Source organism: Spermophilus citellus (genome assembly GCF_964194105.1).
Source record: "Spermophilus citellus genome assembly, contig: SCAFFOLD_376, whole genome shotgun sequence".
NCBI classification, from domain to species: Eukaryota; Metazoa; Chordata; class Mammalia; order Rodentia; family Sciuridae; genus Spermophilus; species Spermophilus citellus.
Genome location: NW_027673121.1, coordinates 138,740 through 155,294, shown reverse-complemented (window position 1 = coordinate 155,294; position 16,555 = coordinate 138,740). Strand labels below are relative to the sequence as shown.

Below are 16,555 nucleotides of genomic sequence, written 5' to 3'. Positions count from 1 at the left end.
GGCAGTATGAGCTCCGGGGACAGGGCTCTGTGGCTGGGCATGGCCTGGAGTGCCTGGTTCCCTCCCTGCAGGGCCTAGGGCTTTATTTCATATCCCTGCCCCTGCTCCAATGCCTCTGGTTCCACCTGGCTCCTTACAGGTTTGGACCCACTCTCCCTGCCCATCACAGGATGATGAAGCCTCACTCAGAAGCAAGCCAGTCTTGGATCCTGAAAGCTTAACACCCGGTTCAGGTCCTTTACAGACCCTCCTTCATGGCATTTATCGTACTTAATTTGTTTTATCCCTAAATACTCACTGAAATGAAGGAGGCCCGACATACTAATTTGGACACTGTTCTCACCTACATAACTGACTCCCAGTTTGGCCTCCAGGACTCAAGTCAAACTTGTGAAACAAGTCAGTAGATGCATGGAGACACCCAGGGCCTCTCTGCTTCTCTAGGCTGTGACGTCAGGACCTCCACATATGGCCCACACCAGCCAGGATCTCCCTTGAGGAGCTTCTTCATTGGCAAGAGTTTCTTTGAAGAGATGAGCACCACACCCAGGTTCTCATACATGCTAGGGAAGCACTCTACTGCTAAGCCATATACCCAACAGCTGTGTCAATGCTTTTAAACAAAAAGTACACTAAAGTGGACTGGTGATGGTGGGGGTTGGAGGAAGTGACAATTGGAGGGAGCCACACATTGAACAGAGTTTGTGGTGGCAGACAAGGCCTTGTGAGGACCACACTCTAGGCTCTTAACACTGCTGAGGTTTGGGGAGATGCTTCTGTACCATGCCCACCCAAGAAGGAAACCCTGCCACCCAGCCTCTTCAGAACTAACTAATATTAATCAGACGGACCTAATAGACATATATGAATTCTCTGATCCATCAACCATGAATTTATTTGCTTTTCCATGAAACAATGAACATTCTTTAAAATAGTTCATATTTCCTGGTGCAGTGGAGCACAGCTGTAAACCCAGCAGCTTGGGAGGCTGACAGAAGGATCTGGAGTTCAGTGCCACCCTCAGCAATGCAGGGTGCTAAGCAACTCAGTGAGACCCTGTCTCTAAATAAAATAGGGCTGGGGATGTGGCTCAATGGTCAAGTGCCCCCGAGTTCAATCTTCAGTACCAAAATAAATAAATAAATAGACTTCATATTTTTGGGTACAAGGTAAATACAAGAAAGAGAGATACCTTCTTACATCCCATAAGATCATAAACTAATGAAGTGAGAAGTTAATGACAAGAAACAAACCATTTAATGCCTGGTGGTTAAAATACTCAATGAATTAGGATGGGATCACAGATAAAATCAGGAGAGAAATAACAATATTTTTCAGAAATAAATGAGAATACAGACGCATCAAAATCTATTGGGTAATTACCCCAAATCAATGACATACCTAAATACCAATGGGAAATCAAATGAAGGAGAAATTAGGAAAACTATCCCATTCACAATAGGACTCAAGAAAATAAAATACTTGGGAATAAACTGAACAAAAGATGTGAAAGACCTCTACTGTGAAAACTACAGAACACTAAAGAAAGAAATTAGGGCTGGGCTGTGGCTCAGTGGCAGAGTGCTCACCTAGCATGTGCCAGGCACTGGGTTCGATCCTTAGTTATATACAAAATAAAGGCATTCTGTCTGTCTACAACTACAACAAAATTTTTAAAAAGAAAGAAATTAAAGAAGACCTTAGAAGATGGAAAGATCTCCCATGCTCCTTTTTTTTATTATTGGTTGTTCACAACATTACAAAGCTCTTGACATATCATATTTCATACATTAGAATCAAGTGGGTTATGAACTCCCATTTTTACCCCAAATACAGATTGCAGAATCACATCGGTTACACATCACATTTTTAGGAAAGGTAGCAGAATACAACAGTCACTAATTCTCCCATGCTCCTTGACAGGCAGAATTAATATTGTCAAAATGGCCATACTACCCAAAGTGCTATACAAATTCAATGCAATTACTCTTAAAATCCCAATAACATTCTTCATAGAACTAGAAAAAGCAATCATAAAATTCATTTGGAAAAATTAGAGACCCAGAATAGCCAAAGCAGTCATTAGCAAGAAAAATGATGCAGGAGGCATCACAATCAATACCCGACCTTACACTACACCACCAAGCCATGGTAACAAAAACAGCATGGTATTGGCACCAAAACAGACACACAGAACAATGGTAAAGAACAGAAGACACAGAGAAAAACCCACATAAATACAGTTATTTCATACTAGAAAATGGCACCAAAAACATACACTGGAGAAAAGAGAGCATCTTCAACAAATGGTGCCGGGGAAACTAGAAACACACATGTAGCAAAGTGAAATTAAACCTCTACGTCTCACCCTGAACAAAACTCAAGTGGATCAAGGACTTAGGCAACACACCCTAGAGACCCTGCAGCTAACTGAAGAAAAAAGTAGGTCCAAGTCTCCACCATGTCAGCTTAGGAACTTACTTTCTTAACAAGACCTCTAAAGCACAAGAAAATCAAGAATCAATAAATGGGATAGAATTGAATAAGAAGGCTTTTAGCGTCTTCTCAGCAAAAGAATAACATGAAGAGAAAGCCTACTGAATGGGAGAAAATCTTTACCACATGCACTTCAGATACAGCGTTAATCTCCAGAATATATGAAGAGCTCGAAAAACTTCATACCAAATAAATAAATAGCCCAATCAATAAATGGGCTAAGGATCTGAACAGATATTTCACAGAAGAAATGAAATCAACAAATACATGAAAAAAATGTTCTTTTCTAGTAATTACAGAAATGCAAATCAAATCTACACTGCCATTTCATCTCACTCCAGTCAGAATGGCCATTATCAAGAATACAAGACACAATAAATGTTGGTGAGGATGTAGGGAAAGGTACACTCATACTTTGCTGGTAGGGAGGCAAACTGGTGCAACCACTATGGAAAGCAGTATGGAGATTCCTCGGAAAACTTGGAATTGACCCAGTTATCCCAATTCTCAGTTTATACCCTAAGGACTTAAAGTCAGCACACTACAGTGAAGCAGCCACATCAATGTTATAGCTGAACTATGAAACCAACCTAGGTGCTTTCAACAGATGAATAAAGAAAATGTGGTGTATATACACACAACCAGATATTACTCAGCCTTGAAGAATGAAATTATGGGATTTGGTGGTAAATGAATGGAGCTGGAGAATATCATGTTAAACAAAATTGGTTAATCCCTGAGAACCAAAGGGCGAATGTTTCCTCTGATTTTCAGATGCTAATTCAAAATAAGGGTTGGGGTGCCTAGGGAAGAACAGAGGTACTGTGGATCAGGCAGAGGGAAATGAAGGGAAGGGATGAGGAATAGGGGTAGAAAGGATAGCAGAATGGATCTGACATAATTACCCTATGTGCATATATGACTTCGTGACCAGTGTGAGTCTACACCATGTACGACCAGAAGAATGGGAAGTTATACTCCATTTATGTATGATCTGTCAAAGTGCATTCCACTGCTATGTGAAACTAAATAGGATGAATAAAAAATGCTTTTAGGTGCTCAGGAAGAAAAAACATCAAATAACTGGAAAAAGATTAAAAGGTGTATCAAAGATGAAAGCAGCATTAGAAATCACTTGATCCAATCCACCTAATTTACTACTGAAGAAACTTATTACAATACTAACATATGCCCAGCCAGAAGAGAAAATCAAATAATTATCAAAATTATAGTTCATAGGGCTGGGGTTGTGGCTCAGTGGTAGAATGTTTGCCTGGTATGTGTGAGGCACTGGGTTCGATTCTCAGCACCACATATAAATAAAATAAAGGTACATTAACAACTAAAAAATATTTTTTAAAAAAATTATAGTTCATATGGAATTATAGTTCATATCTGAAAAATGCTGATTGTGACAGATACTGAGAATGAAATTTTATAAGATGAAAGCAATTCTCATATTGAGGACATTTTTCTGGCTTAAAATTGGCACCCACTCTTCTCAAGGAAAAAGGTGATATGGGACTTTGGACATGGAGTCAAACTAATGGAGTTTCCCCCACTGCTATCTGTTTCCTTCTCTGGCTTTGTGTCCTTCATCCTTACAGCAAGTCATACTATTCCAGCACCAGGATGAATGATCACCCACAAGGATCACAGCAGGCACACGGGAGGAACACCAAAATTGAAGGTGAAGGAGTTAGAAGGGCTGTGCTATTACTGTCATCAATGCAGTGAACTGGCACTAGCTTCCCTATGTGCCCAACACCAGGAATCCTAAGACAAGTGAGGTGACATGGAGGTTTATCCATAAAGAAAAATGGAATCATGTCATTTGCAGGAAAATGGATGGACATCATTATGTCAAGCAAAATAAGTCAAACTCAGAAGGTCAAGGGTCATATTTTTTCTCTCATATGGGCAAGCTAGAGAGGAAATAGGAAAAAAAGGTGTGGGGGGATTATCTCAGGAAAATCAAAGGGAGATCAGTAAAGGAAACAGACCCAGGGGTGGGAGGCAGGCAGGGAGGGGAGAAGAGCTGGGGAGCAATATTGGCCAAATTATATCATTATTAGATTGTGTTCAGGTATGAATATCCAACAAAAAATCTCGTTATGTATAATTATAATGCATGAACTAAAAGATGTGGAAAGAAAAATGCCAACTGGCACTGATTATGTTTCAGCTCAAAAGTCTACAAACATCTGTAATCATTTTATGCCCTCTGTCTCTTGGAAGCCATATTCCATGTCTATACATATATAAGTATTTCTGCATGTGTGTATATTACTATGCCAAATGTATGCATATATTATAGATATGTAACACAATCAAGACTCACAAAAGAACTCAACCTATTCATAAACCGGACGAGCCCCTGGCCTTTTAAACTAAGACCCACTTAATTAAAGACAGTATGATTCATGCCCTTTATATAATGGTTTGTGGTTTTCTAGCTTACGTGCTTTTTGGTTGGGTCCTTTATGGATCTTATTCCCATTTTAAAATCCATACAAATATATTCATGTCCTAAAACAGAAAGGAACAATCTTTCCAATCTTGAAAGTAAAAAATAAAAATACCAGAGTCAAAATGCTATTATATATTTTCCAGCATCCAAAATAATGCTAAATGCAGGCTGGGGCTGGGGCTCAGCAGTAGCACAATTGCCTGGCATGCGTGAGGCACTGGGTTCGAGTCTCAGCACCACATATAAGTAATAAATAAAATAAGGGTCTATCAACAACTAATTTATATATATATATATATATATATATATATATATATATATATATATATATTATATATATATAAAAAACAAAATAGTGCTAAATGCAAAGGAGGTACTAAGAAGGACTTTCTGAATAACAAATAAGTAACCTTATCCATATGCCTTATAAAGGCAACATTAAAATACTTACATAATATAGAATTTATGGTAGCTTATAGTTTTGGATATCTAATTATACGAGCATTTACTCCCTGTTGAAGAGCATTTATGTTTGTGGTTCAGGGACAGATCCTCCGTTTCTACACCATTCTCATACTGCCAACCACAGGAAAGTTCATTACTGAATTCTCACTCTGTCATATGGTCAAGAACTAATGGGGGACAAGGGAATGCCATTCAATTGTAATTCATATAATTTTAAGAGTTTCTTTAAAATCATGTCACTCTATTACAATCATTTTTTAAAAAATAAGAATGGTTTATAAGTATGAAGAAGGAGGGAGTCAAAAATCTCTTATTTTATTACATCTGCAATAGAAATGTACCTTGATATTTGTGATTCAGACACATCAAATTTTTATTTTGCCTGTTGGGTACAAATATTTAGTTTTCCATACAAATCCATACCATATTTACTTACGGCACCCTGTCAGAAAGTAGATTTAGGTGGCAATATCTGATATTTAAAATTTGTGTAGTGACTATGGTTCTCAAAATATCCATGGAAAACACGCTTATGATTTGTCTTGAGAAAATTATCACTAAATATTAAATCTACAGTTGCAAGATAAATCTTAATGAGAACATCGCAGTGAAATTTCCCACAGGTGGTTAACAAGTTATAACATAACTGTTAGCATAATTGCAGCCATCGTCCTTTTCCCCACCCCCATTTTATGAATACTGTTCTTATTCCCAAGAAATGGAAAGCAGCCTGAGATAAACTCTACTGGCCTAGAGACATGCTGGTCTCTCCCTGTTCTCTGAGAGACAGGAGACAACTTAACAGAGCCTGAGGTGGGGACATGCTGGTTTCCCTGTTCTTTCCTGGAGAAGATAAAGGAAATGGCGCTTTCCCTGTCCCCCTGTGAAAGAGGAAAACTACCTGTCTCTGTTCCCCAGAAACAAACTTGCCTTCTACAAGATCAGGGGATGCTCACTCTGTCAGTCAGGACTAAACCCGCCCCTGGCACCGTGGCCATGATTCTAGCCCGTAAAGGGAAATTAAAGGTGGCATTGCTGCTGCTGTCGCTGCTTTGTGCAGAGCAGCCTTGTCAGGCTCCTGACAATAAACCCCGCTTCCTGTCCCAGGTGTGTGTGTGTGATCAGTCCTGCGCCACTCCTCTCAGTAACTACCATTATAGCTGAGGAGGATGTGAGTGGGTTCCCAAATGCATTTATAACTTGCAGCTTTTAATTTATATTTTCCTTCTCTTCGAATAAAGCACCCAGGCCTGAAGAACTCTCCAAATCATTTGAGATAAGTTCATGCATATTTACTAAGAACATTTCCTGGAGGGTCTGATGGATCAAATTATATTACAGTCAGCTTTGTCCAATTTTAGTTAGAAGAGAAACTTACATTGAAGCAAAATTGGTATCACTGAAAATGTAAACCTTATATAAAATTGAGATACACTGAGTTCTTCAAAATAGCCTTAAAACCTAGAAAAGAATAAACTGAAAAACAAAAGCTCAAAATTTTGATAAAAATTATCTCCTTCCCTGTTAATAATTATTAATATGACTAATACACCAGAAATCAATTTAAAGGAGGAAAGTTTATTTTTGCTCACATTTTCAAAGCTTTCAGTCCATGGCTGGCAAATACCATTTCTTGGGGTCCAAGGTCAATGACAGCATCATGGCAAAGGTAGAGAAGAACATAGAGATTCAGGTTAATGGCATTAAACTTTTTGATGAAATAACATTAGAAAAAATTTCAAACATTACAAATAAGTCATACACATACACAATCCATACAGAATCCCAAGGAGAAAAGGTTAAGGAAAATAGCAGCCCTGGGGGCCGGGATGGTGGCTCAATGGCAGAGCGCTTGCCTAGCATGTGTGAAGCACTGGGTTCAATTCTCAGCACCACATACAAATAAATAAAATAAAAACCCACTGACAACTAAAACATTTTTATAAAAAGCAGCCCTGCAAGACATATCATAACCAAAATGATTAACATAGGAAAGAAGGAGAAATAATGAAAGATACACCAGAAAAACATCAGGTCACATTTATTTACATTCATATAAACTTATATTTGTATAAGTTTGATTATATTTATTTATAATGCCTCACTTCAAACTTCTCACCTTGGACTCTAAGATCAAGGGAGTTTGGAATGAAATATTCCAAGCTTTGAAAGAAAAACACTTGCCAACCAAGACTGCTACATCCAGCAAAGTTATGAACAGAACTAAAAATATCATAAGTGAAATAATTTAGATGCAGAATGTAAAGTGTTGTGTGTTTTATCTCCGATGCAAAAGCTAGAGAGAAATATGAAGAACAAACAGGGGATCACATAAAAATAGGAAGAAAATCACACAGCGATGAGCTACCTGACTGGTTACAAAGATGTAAGAGGGTAAAGGAGTAGCTACAGGATGAAATGTACTTTGGAATAAATAAAAATGCCCTGAAGTTTCTGAGAATTCTCTCTCAATGAGGACTTAAATTAAAAACAAAAGTCTATGCCCTAAGAAACATCAGATGAGTTAAGTGCCAGAGGAGAGGTACACTGCACATGTATCAACTGAGGCTATGGAGACAGCTCATTCATAAGTCCCCGGAGGGCAGCACAGAGTGCAGTGAGTGGAGGGCTGCTGGTACTGAGAAGAATCCCAGAACTCCTCACTTTCTTCACTTCAGTCATGGTTTTCATATCTTTTGGTAGATTCTTGGTTTTGACATGTCTGTCCTAAGTACAATTCAATATCCATTTTTGTCATCTTTGCTTCTGGTCCAATTCTGCAGTACATCACAGCTTCTTTCCTCAAGTAACCTCAAGTCCATGGACAAAGACTGGTTCTCCAACATAAATACAAGTACACAGTCTGCTCTGATCAGCTACTGATGCACCAGGACCAAAAACATCATGTCTTAACCAGCAAACAGAGTGCAGGAACTTCCAAATCTCCAAACACAGCTGCCAAAACAGGGACAGACAGACAATGGCCCATGAGCAGAATGTCAATGTCATCAGCAGCACAGTTGATGCACGATATGCAACACTCACACACAGTGATCACCTACTGGGGTCATTATTATAAGGCCTGTTCCTGGGAAATGGGGTGCATGGTGTTAGCCAAAGACCAGTCACCAGACAATTCTACTCTCCTGAAAATACAAAGACCCCATCCATTCACAGCTCTACTTCCTTGGTCATAACAACTTCCTGTTCTCTCAACCCCAAACCTCAATAGAGGAGTAAGTCAGACTAGCACTATGCATCCGTTTCTTAACACTGATCTTAGATTGGTCTTTCCTTTTTCTCTTTCTCCTTGTGACTTTGAGAAGGTTCACTTCACAGTACTGATCAAATGCACCCACAACCTTCAGACACACAGCTGAGCTCCCAGAGAAGCAACCTGTGAAATTTGCTGGAGGCCTTCCCCCTGACGCAGGGCCTATACTGCAGGGATTCTTAGAAGGTCCACACACTATTCCAGCTCCTGCAGTATCTGGCTTCTCAACTGCCGGGCCTCCCTGCTCCATGCTCGGAAGCCAGCTGCCAACATTGAGGGCTCCTTCTTCCCTTCAAGCACAAACAGGGAAGAGGTTTTGCTCCTGGAGCTGTAGGTCTCACCAAGGTAGGATCCTCCATCTTGGCATGCTGTGGTTGTTTGGGGGATTGGGGGTACGAAGTACAACATGCTGGCATTTACATCAGGACACCTGCGTGTTCAACTTTTCAGTGGCAAGGTACCTCTTAAGATGGGTGAGCCTTAAGATACGTTGACTGTGACAGCAAAGTGTTACCAAAGACTCAGCTTATACAACTTGAAGACAAATGCCAGTGGGAAGACACTGGTTACTGGCAAAGGTAAAATAAACTGCCAAGTAGCAGAAGAGATACAAAAACCGTTTGGGGCAATGTGAGTTTGTTTTAAGTTATAAGAGTCATTGGTATACAAGAAATGAAACCAAGAACCCATCAACTACAGGGGAAAAGTCACAAGTAAGATGAATCAAGTGTGGCAAAGCCCTGCACTGAGCATTTGCACAAGACTCCTTATAAGGAGAAAAAAACCAGTGCCAGATGGTGTTCAGAACCTGGATTTCACACTCACTGTTTCAATATGCTTAATAAGCAAAGGAAGGTCCCCTCTAAATAACACTCCCATACATTTACCATGAAACACCTCCCCTACCCTGCAGCCACCCTACCTCACCCCCAGGTGCAGGCCCTACATCCTCGAGGACACATATCCCTAGAGGGTGTGTGTCCCCAAGCTTGGCATTCTCTAACCTCTGCAAGGATCACTCAGCCAATGTCCAGACTCAAACTGCTACTCCTCAGCCAGTAGCCCCTGAACTGCCTCCCACCACTTCCCCTCCCCACACATTCTAACCCCCACATGTAGGCCCCAACTAACCCCCAGTTTGTGCCATTCCCCTGGAGTCAAGCACTACCCAGGTCTGGGGGGCTCTCTTCCATCCTCAAGCATTGGTGGTATCTGCCAAGTGGATGTTGAACCAGAGCCCACACTGCCTTGCTGCCCAAATGCAAACCAGTGCCTCCTACCTTGCAGCAGGGCCTCCAAGGCTCTCCATCCACTGACTCACGGCCAGCCTCAGAATCTCTCTCCAGCACCTGCAAGATCACACTTGGTTTGAGTGTGAGACCTGATGTTTCTAGGGGTCATTCCCTTGGCACTGGAGCATCATCCTTCCTATTCTACTTGGCGTCCCATCTCATCAACACAACCTGTCATACAAAGAAAAGAAATGAGAGTGCAAAGTTATCAGGAAATGCTCTTCATCAGAAACTGACCTGAGGCTCGGAAACCTTCAACTCAGCAATCAAGACCTGAAAACTACCAGGCCACGGATCATAGGCAACGGTGCTACTCTTTCCATACACTTCTAATACCAACCACAGTGTTTTACTAAGCATTCAGATAACAGGGATACATTTATCAACATTGAGCACGAACAGAATGAGCTAAAATAACCCATGTTAATATTTAACTACCACGGATGTGTACAACTCTGACACATCTAAGTTTCTACTGGTCAAAATATAAACATCATTTACAACAGAATGTGAGAGAAAATAAGAACTTCACTCCCACATGACTTTTTTTTTTAAGTTTACATACAGAAGGAAACTGGAAGCAAGACAGATAAGGAAAGGCACGGCAATGTCCTCACCATTATGACAGTACTAACAGATCAAGGCTAACCTAAAACAATTCCAGATTCTTCGATCTAGGAAAGATACACACAAATCTCAATATATGGCTAAATTTTTCTCACCACATAACACTTTTCTGTTCAGAGATACTTTGAAGGATCATACTGCAGAATCCTTTGTCCTTCATACTTGAGAATGTCATGGTCCCCCTCAGGCTCAGAATAGTGGTGCCAGGATAAATCCTCAAAATACTTTTGAGCACTTAATTGTACACCTGTGAATTCTATTTGGACTCAAAGTCATCTCATCATGCACTTCAAAAAGAATCTCCTGTGGTCTTTCCCAGTGTCTATATAGACACTGGGGACCGTGTTGACGAACACCACTGGACAGCTACTCTGCTTATTGGGAAAGACCTAAAAGAAAAGTCAAGAAGAAGTACACAAAATGTTTCTGGTAACATTAAGTTGTGCATGGACGTGGGAATCTTTAGCATACAAAAGAGTGGATACCTACCATTCATTGAACTGGGATGAATGACCAGTGAAGAAGAAAATACCCACTCCTGAGACCAGCTCACCTGTTTACAGACCTGCACTGGAAACCTGCAGGTTCTTCTTCAGAGGAAACACTACCACTAGCAGCTCACATTCTGAAACTTGACTTCAAATGACATCGCTTCAGGACACTTATTAATGAAAGAAATCTCTCCTCTGTTCCACTCCAAGTATGCTTCCCCTGCCCACTCCAAGCCCCAGATCCTAAAGCCCCAAGACACCCAACCCCTCCCTATTCCGAAGATTGGCATGCTATCACCTCTGCAAGGCTGCTGCCCTCAACACACACCCAGACTTCAGTTCCTCTGCTCGGCAGAGAACCCCTGCACCAGGGTCCAATGGTCTCCCCTCCCCTGTCTCCTTCTCACCCCAACCTTCCTCAGCAAGACTGTGCTGGTCCCCTGGAGCCTCCCCTACCTGCTGCTGGGGTTGGGCTGGCAGGTGACATCATCCAGGACGGTATAGAAGAGTCCAGGTACCACAGTCCATCCTCCTGGGAATGCAACCCTGCTTACATGAAGCAGGAAGTTTGTAATTCTTACTGAATTGAGATTAAATGTCATCTGTATTTACCTTGGGCTTCCCATCCAGGATCTGCTAACAGCTCTCATGTTTTCCGTGAGCCGTTCTTGTCATTTTCTTTGTACCTCTTCTATCTATAATAAAGTACACACTAAAAAAGGCTCATTTTCAGGAAACTTCAAAAGTTTTTGTGCATTTTTTAAAAATAAAAGACCTTTTAATCTATATTGTAAACACATGGTGTCCTGCTCAAGAATTACCCTTCCATGCACAGTACTCTGGAGAAAAGTTTTGAAACAGGATGATGGGTACACAGGAAACGGTGGGATGGTGGGATGGCCCCCAGACCAACAAATCCTTTCATTCATCCAAGCAGCAGGGACCGCTGCACAGTGGTCCAGCACCCCTGCCTCGATGGCAAGGGACAAGAAAAGTCAATTACAAAGGGACCCCAGACACAGGGACCCCAAAACCAGAAAACAAGAGCCTGGCCCCGGCCCATGCCTGTACCCCAACGGCGTGGAACACGGAGGAGAATCCTGGGTTCAAAGCCAGGCTCGGCAAATGAGCCCGGCCCCCCACGCCAAGCCAGGCCTGGGCCCCGGCCCTAGCCCCCGCCCTGACCCGCCCAGCCAGGCCCCGGCCCTAACCCTGACCCGAGAGAGGCCCTGGCCTCAGCCCCGGACCGGACCCAACGCGCCGAGCGAGGCCCAGGCCCCAGGCCCCAGTCTGAGGCACCAAGCCAGGCCCTGGCCCTGACCTTGACCCTGACGCGCCAGAGCGAGGCCCAGGCCCCAGCCCCAGCCCCAGCCCCGACTCTGAGGCGCCAAGCCAGGCCCTGGCCCCGGCCCTAACCCTGACCCTGACCCTGACCCTGACCCTGACGAGACGAGAGAGGCCCCGGCCTCAGCCCCGACGCCGCCAAGTGGAGCCAGGCCCCAGCCCCGGACCCGACTCTGAAGCGCCACCAAGCAAGGCCCTGGCCCTGACCCTGATCCTGACCCGCCACAGAGAGGCCCCGGCCTCAGCCCCGACGCCGCCAAGCCGAGCCGAGCCAGGTCCCGGCCCCGACCCTGAGGCACCGAGCGAGGCCCCAGCCCCGGCCCCAACGCATCCCGAGCGAGGCCCTGGCCCCGACCCTGAGGCGTAGAGCGAGGCCCCGACTCCGCCCTCGCCGAGCCGAGCCAGGCCCGGGTCGACCCTGACCCTAAAGCGCCGAGCGAGGTCCCCCGTCCTCAGCCCCGACGCCGCCCAGCCGAGCCGAGCCAGGTCCCGGCCCCGACCCTGAGGCACCGAGCGAGGCCCCAGCCACGGCCCAGTCGCGCAGAGTGAGGCCCCGACCCTGCCCCGCCGAGCGAGGCCCGGAACTCCGGCCGCGGCACACGCCCAGAATGACGCTGCCCCTGCGAACCCAACACCACGCGGGGACAGAGCCGGTGCCCAGGCGGCAGGGGAAGCCGCAGCGGCAGGGGAAGCCGCAGCAGCCGCCACGCGCTACCCGCTCGGGGCGGCCCAGCTCAACCTGAGGCGCCTGCTTCCCAGCGAGGAGCCTCGGCCGTAGCACCGCCTGCGCGAGGGACGCGCCCAGGGTCTTCGCTTCTGTCCCGCGGGAGCCCAGGACCAGCGGCGGGAGGGCGCCCCAGCGTCTGGGGCCCCCACTGCCTCCCGGCCACCACCTACCGTGGCTCCTCCCGGCCTGTCGTCTGGCTGCGGGCCCAGGGCCGGAACAGGACCTCGGAGCGTCGCGTGCTCCTGGTTCCACGTCGCCCAGGCCCTCCTTCCCCCATCGCCGTCCCAGGTCTGGCACCTCAGCCACTGACCACAGGTTCCACAGCGCATCCTCTTTAATACCGACCGTTGACGCACGACGCACGACGGGGAGGCGTTCTGGGGGCGTGCGCGTGGGGGGGGGCGTGCGCGTGGGGGGGGGGCGTGCGCGTGGGGGGGGGCGTGTGCCTGTGGGGGGACGTGCGCGGGGGGGGGAACGTGCGCGGGGGGGGGGACGTGCGCGGGGGGGGGGGGGACGTGCACGGGGGTCGTGCGCGTGGGGGGGGCGTGCGCGTGGCGGGGCGTGCGCGTGGGGGGGGCGTGCGCGTCTGAGGTGACAGGAGCAGACCCTGAAAGCTTGTTTGACCCCACTGCCTGGTGGCCATGTGCCACCCCCTCCAGGCTCCCGCCAAGGGGGCATTGGCTCTGTGATGGATTCGTTTCTCGGCGTTTTCCACCAGGCCAACCTCACCTACCTGTGAGGGGGAGGCCCCGGGTCTGGATGCATCCAAGGCTCTGTCCAGGGGCGTGGCTCTGCACCTGGAGCATCCCATCTTCTCAGTGGGTCCCGGCTCCCAGCTGTCATCTGTCCTGATCTGGCCCAGAGCAGAACACCGAGGAGGCAGCGTGAGGGGCCCCCTTGCCTCCGGGAGGCCAAGAGCTGCGTGTGCACGGGTGTCTGCTCCCCACCTGGTCCTGGCCCCTGGGATTCCACACCATGGGCCCAAGGCCATGCAAACTCCCCACAGACGGGACCCAGGAGGCTTCTCGCAGAAGCCAGGCTGGTTGCAGGGTCCTGAGCCTCACTGGCACTGGCCGGCACCTCCTCGTGCCCTGCAGCGGCCCTGCCCTCTCCAGCCGCGGCCCGCTGCTGCTGCAGAATGAATGCAGAGAAGCAGAGTCAGAGCCATGAGGCTGCCTCTGCTCCGGCTGGGCGGGGTCAGCAGCACAGTCCCCATGGTGCCCACTACACTGGAGCCCGGGGTCTCCTCCAGCAAAGTCGGGGGAGGTCCATCAGGGAACAGTGGTTCCCTCCAAGGCGCTGGCCTAGCCGGGCAGAGCCATCACAGAGGTCGCATGGGATCACGCTGACCCGGGGCCAGGCACTGTCCGGAGACAGGAAGCACCCTTAGCCAGGCCCCTCGGTCTCCCGCTGGGGAGCACCCCCAGGGTCACGGCGGGGCGACGGCTCTGCCGCCATTTTGAGACATCAGAGAAGCAGCTGCCTGGCTCCTGCCGCGGCCCCTGGCTTCCTGCTCCCTGCCTGCACCCCAAGTCTCTTCTCTCCCCAGACTCTTGGTGCCGTGGAGGTCTCCAGCACCAAGGAATCCCTCGTCCACCCCGAGCGGGGCGGGAGCGTGGTTCGGGGGACAGCCCCCACACAAGACACACCATGTGCGCAGAGAAGCCCTGATAAAATGGAGTGGGGAGTCCATGACAGGAGCCTGCACTCACACACGTCTGTGTCAGGCCTCGTCACAGGACCTGGAGGCCACTGTGTTCAGATAAGCCACTTACACAAGGACGGTGGCGAGGGCTGTGTCCACTGGTGACAGTGTCCATGTAGGGAGCTCCTGGAACAAAGGACTTGGCTCAGAGCCACTGGCATGGGCCCCTTCTCTCTGCGTCCCCTTGCCTGGCCCACAGCCAGGTGATGAGGCCACAGGGTGCTGATCTGCAGCAGGAGGGCAGGGGCTGGCCGGCCTGCAGACTCTTGCTGGTGGCCTTGCCAGACAGCTGGCCGAGGTGCGGGCAAGGGTGCAGGGTGCCGGGCACAGGGTGCCCCAGGGTGCAAAACCTAACGGGCTGAGGAGGCAGGACTGAAGGTGATGTGGTATCCTGTGTGGGGTTCTGGGACGGGGACTGGGTGCAAGGAGGAGCCAGAGAGGCCTGTACAAAGTGAGTTTGATTCCTATCATGAGCCCATGGGGCTCACGGTGTGACCATTGTCCCTTACAAACAAGGGTGGGTCACACGGGAGCGTCCTATTCACTCTCCAGTTTCCCGTAAATCTAAAGTGGTTCCAAAAAGTCAGGGAGGTGCCACTCTCGGGTGTCCATCCTGCACCATTGACCGCAGAGGAGCACCTCCTTAGATTTCCTCTCTCTTCTTGTGGTGCTGGAGAGGGGACCCAGGGCTTTGTCACTAAGCACGCCCAGCTGCCCCCTTGTCCCTGCACCACCCCCTCCTCCCCATCTGGAGGCCCTGATCTTCTCATCAGTGCCACAGAGGAAGGGAAGCAGGTGCAGGGGTCAGAGGCGGGGAGGGGCCCTCTGGTGGCAAGGATGAAACCCAAGAGGCCGTGGGGAACTGGAACTGTGGTGGGCCCAGCTTCTGGTCTGGAGCTCTTTTCCATCTGTTCCTCCCGTTTGGGCCTTCTAGAATATTCTGTGGAAATCCCACAGATGCCCACAAGTGTACATGAGCTGGGCCTGGCCAGCACTGTCCATCGCTCTGGGAAGTGAAAGCTGGGCCCTGGCCCTGTGGGTGTGGCTCCCGGGGGTCATCTCCCTGAGCCTCAAGAGCAAGGCAGGGGCAGCCGTCTCCATTCCCTGCAGCTGACATGGATGGCCTGTTGCTGGGTCAGCAGGAGCCCCCAGGTCAGGGCCACCACTGAGATGGAGAATCAGCGCATGCCCACTCTGCAGGAGCCCCGCAGGAACTCACCTGGCCACCATGTGCCAGGTGAAAGAGCCTCCCCCCAGGGCAGGTCTGCCGGGACCTCGGACGTGACCTTATTTGGAAATAGGGTCTTGGCAGATGGGTTAGCATGAGGTTGCCCTGGACTGGCAGAAACGGGAGGGGCCACTAGCCAGGGGGGCCTGGGGCTGCAGGAACTGGGGGCCGAAGAGCGTCCGCGCTCTGGCTGCTAGGGGCAGAGTGGCCCTGTGGACACCTTGATCCTAGGCTGACCCCATCCTGACCAGGGTCTGGACTGAACCCCAGTGTCCACTCCAGGCCTCCAGGAGGGAATTGATGCAGCCCATCCCAGGACAGCCCAGGACTGCCTCTCTGCAAGGGGAGGTCAGCAAGGCCTCTTCACACTGCCACCCACGGCAGCTGAGCAGCGTTCTCGGCACGGAGTGCTCTGTCCCCAGGGGACTACTCAGCT

General features: G+C 48.0%; 1 long non-coding RNA gene across 1 annotated transcript in view; it reads right to left on the bottom strand.

Annotated features, from left to right (window-relative positions):
• The window catches only part of LOC308640074, a 30,032-nt gene extending 19,162 nt beyond the window's left edge, over window positions 1-10,870 (bottom strand). The window contains exons 1-2 of the long non-coding RNA XR_014020166.1: window positions 9,986-10,870; window positions 7,024-7,063 (exon numbers count right to left, since the gene is read on the bottom strand). This is a non-coding gene — a long non-coding RNA (uncharacterized lncRNA). The remainder of the gene's footprint in view (window positions 1-7,023; window positions 7,064-9,985) is intronic.
• Window positions 10,871-16,555: the final 5,685 nt, after the last annotated feature.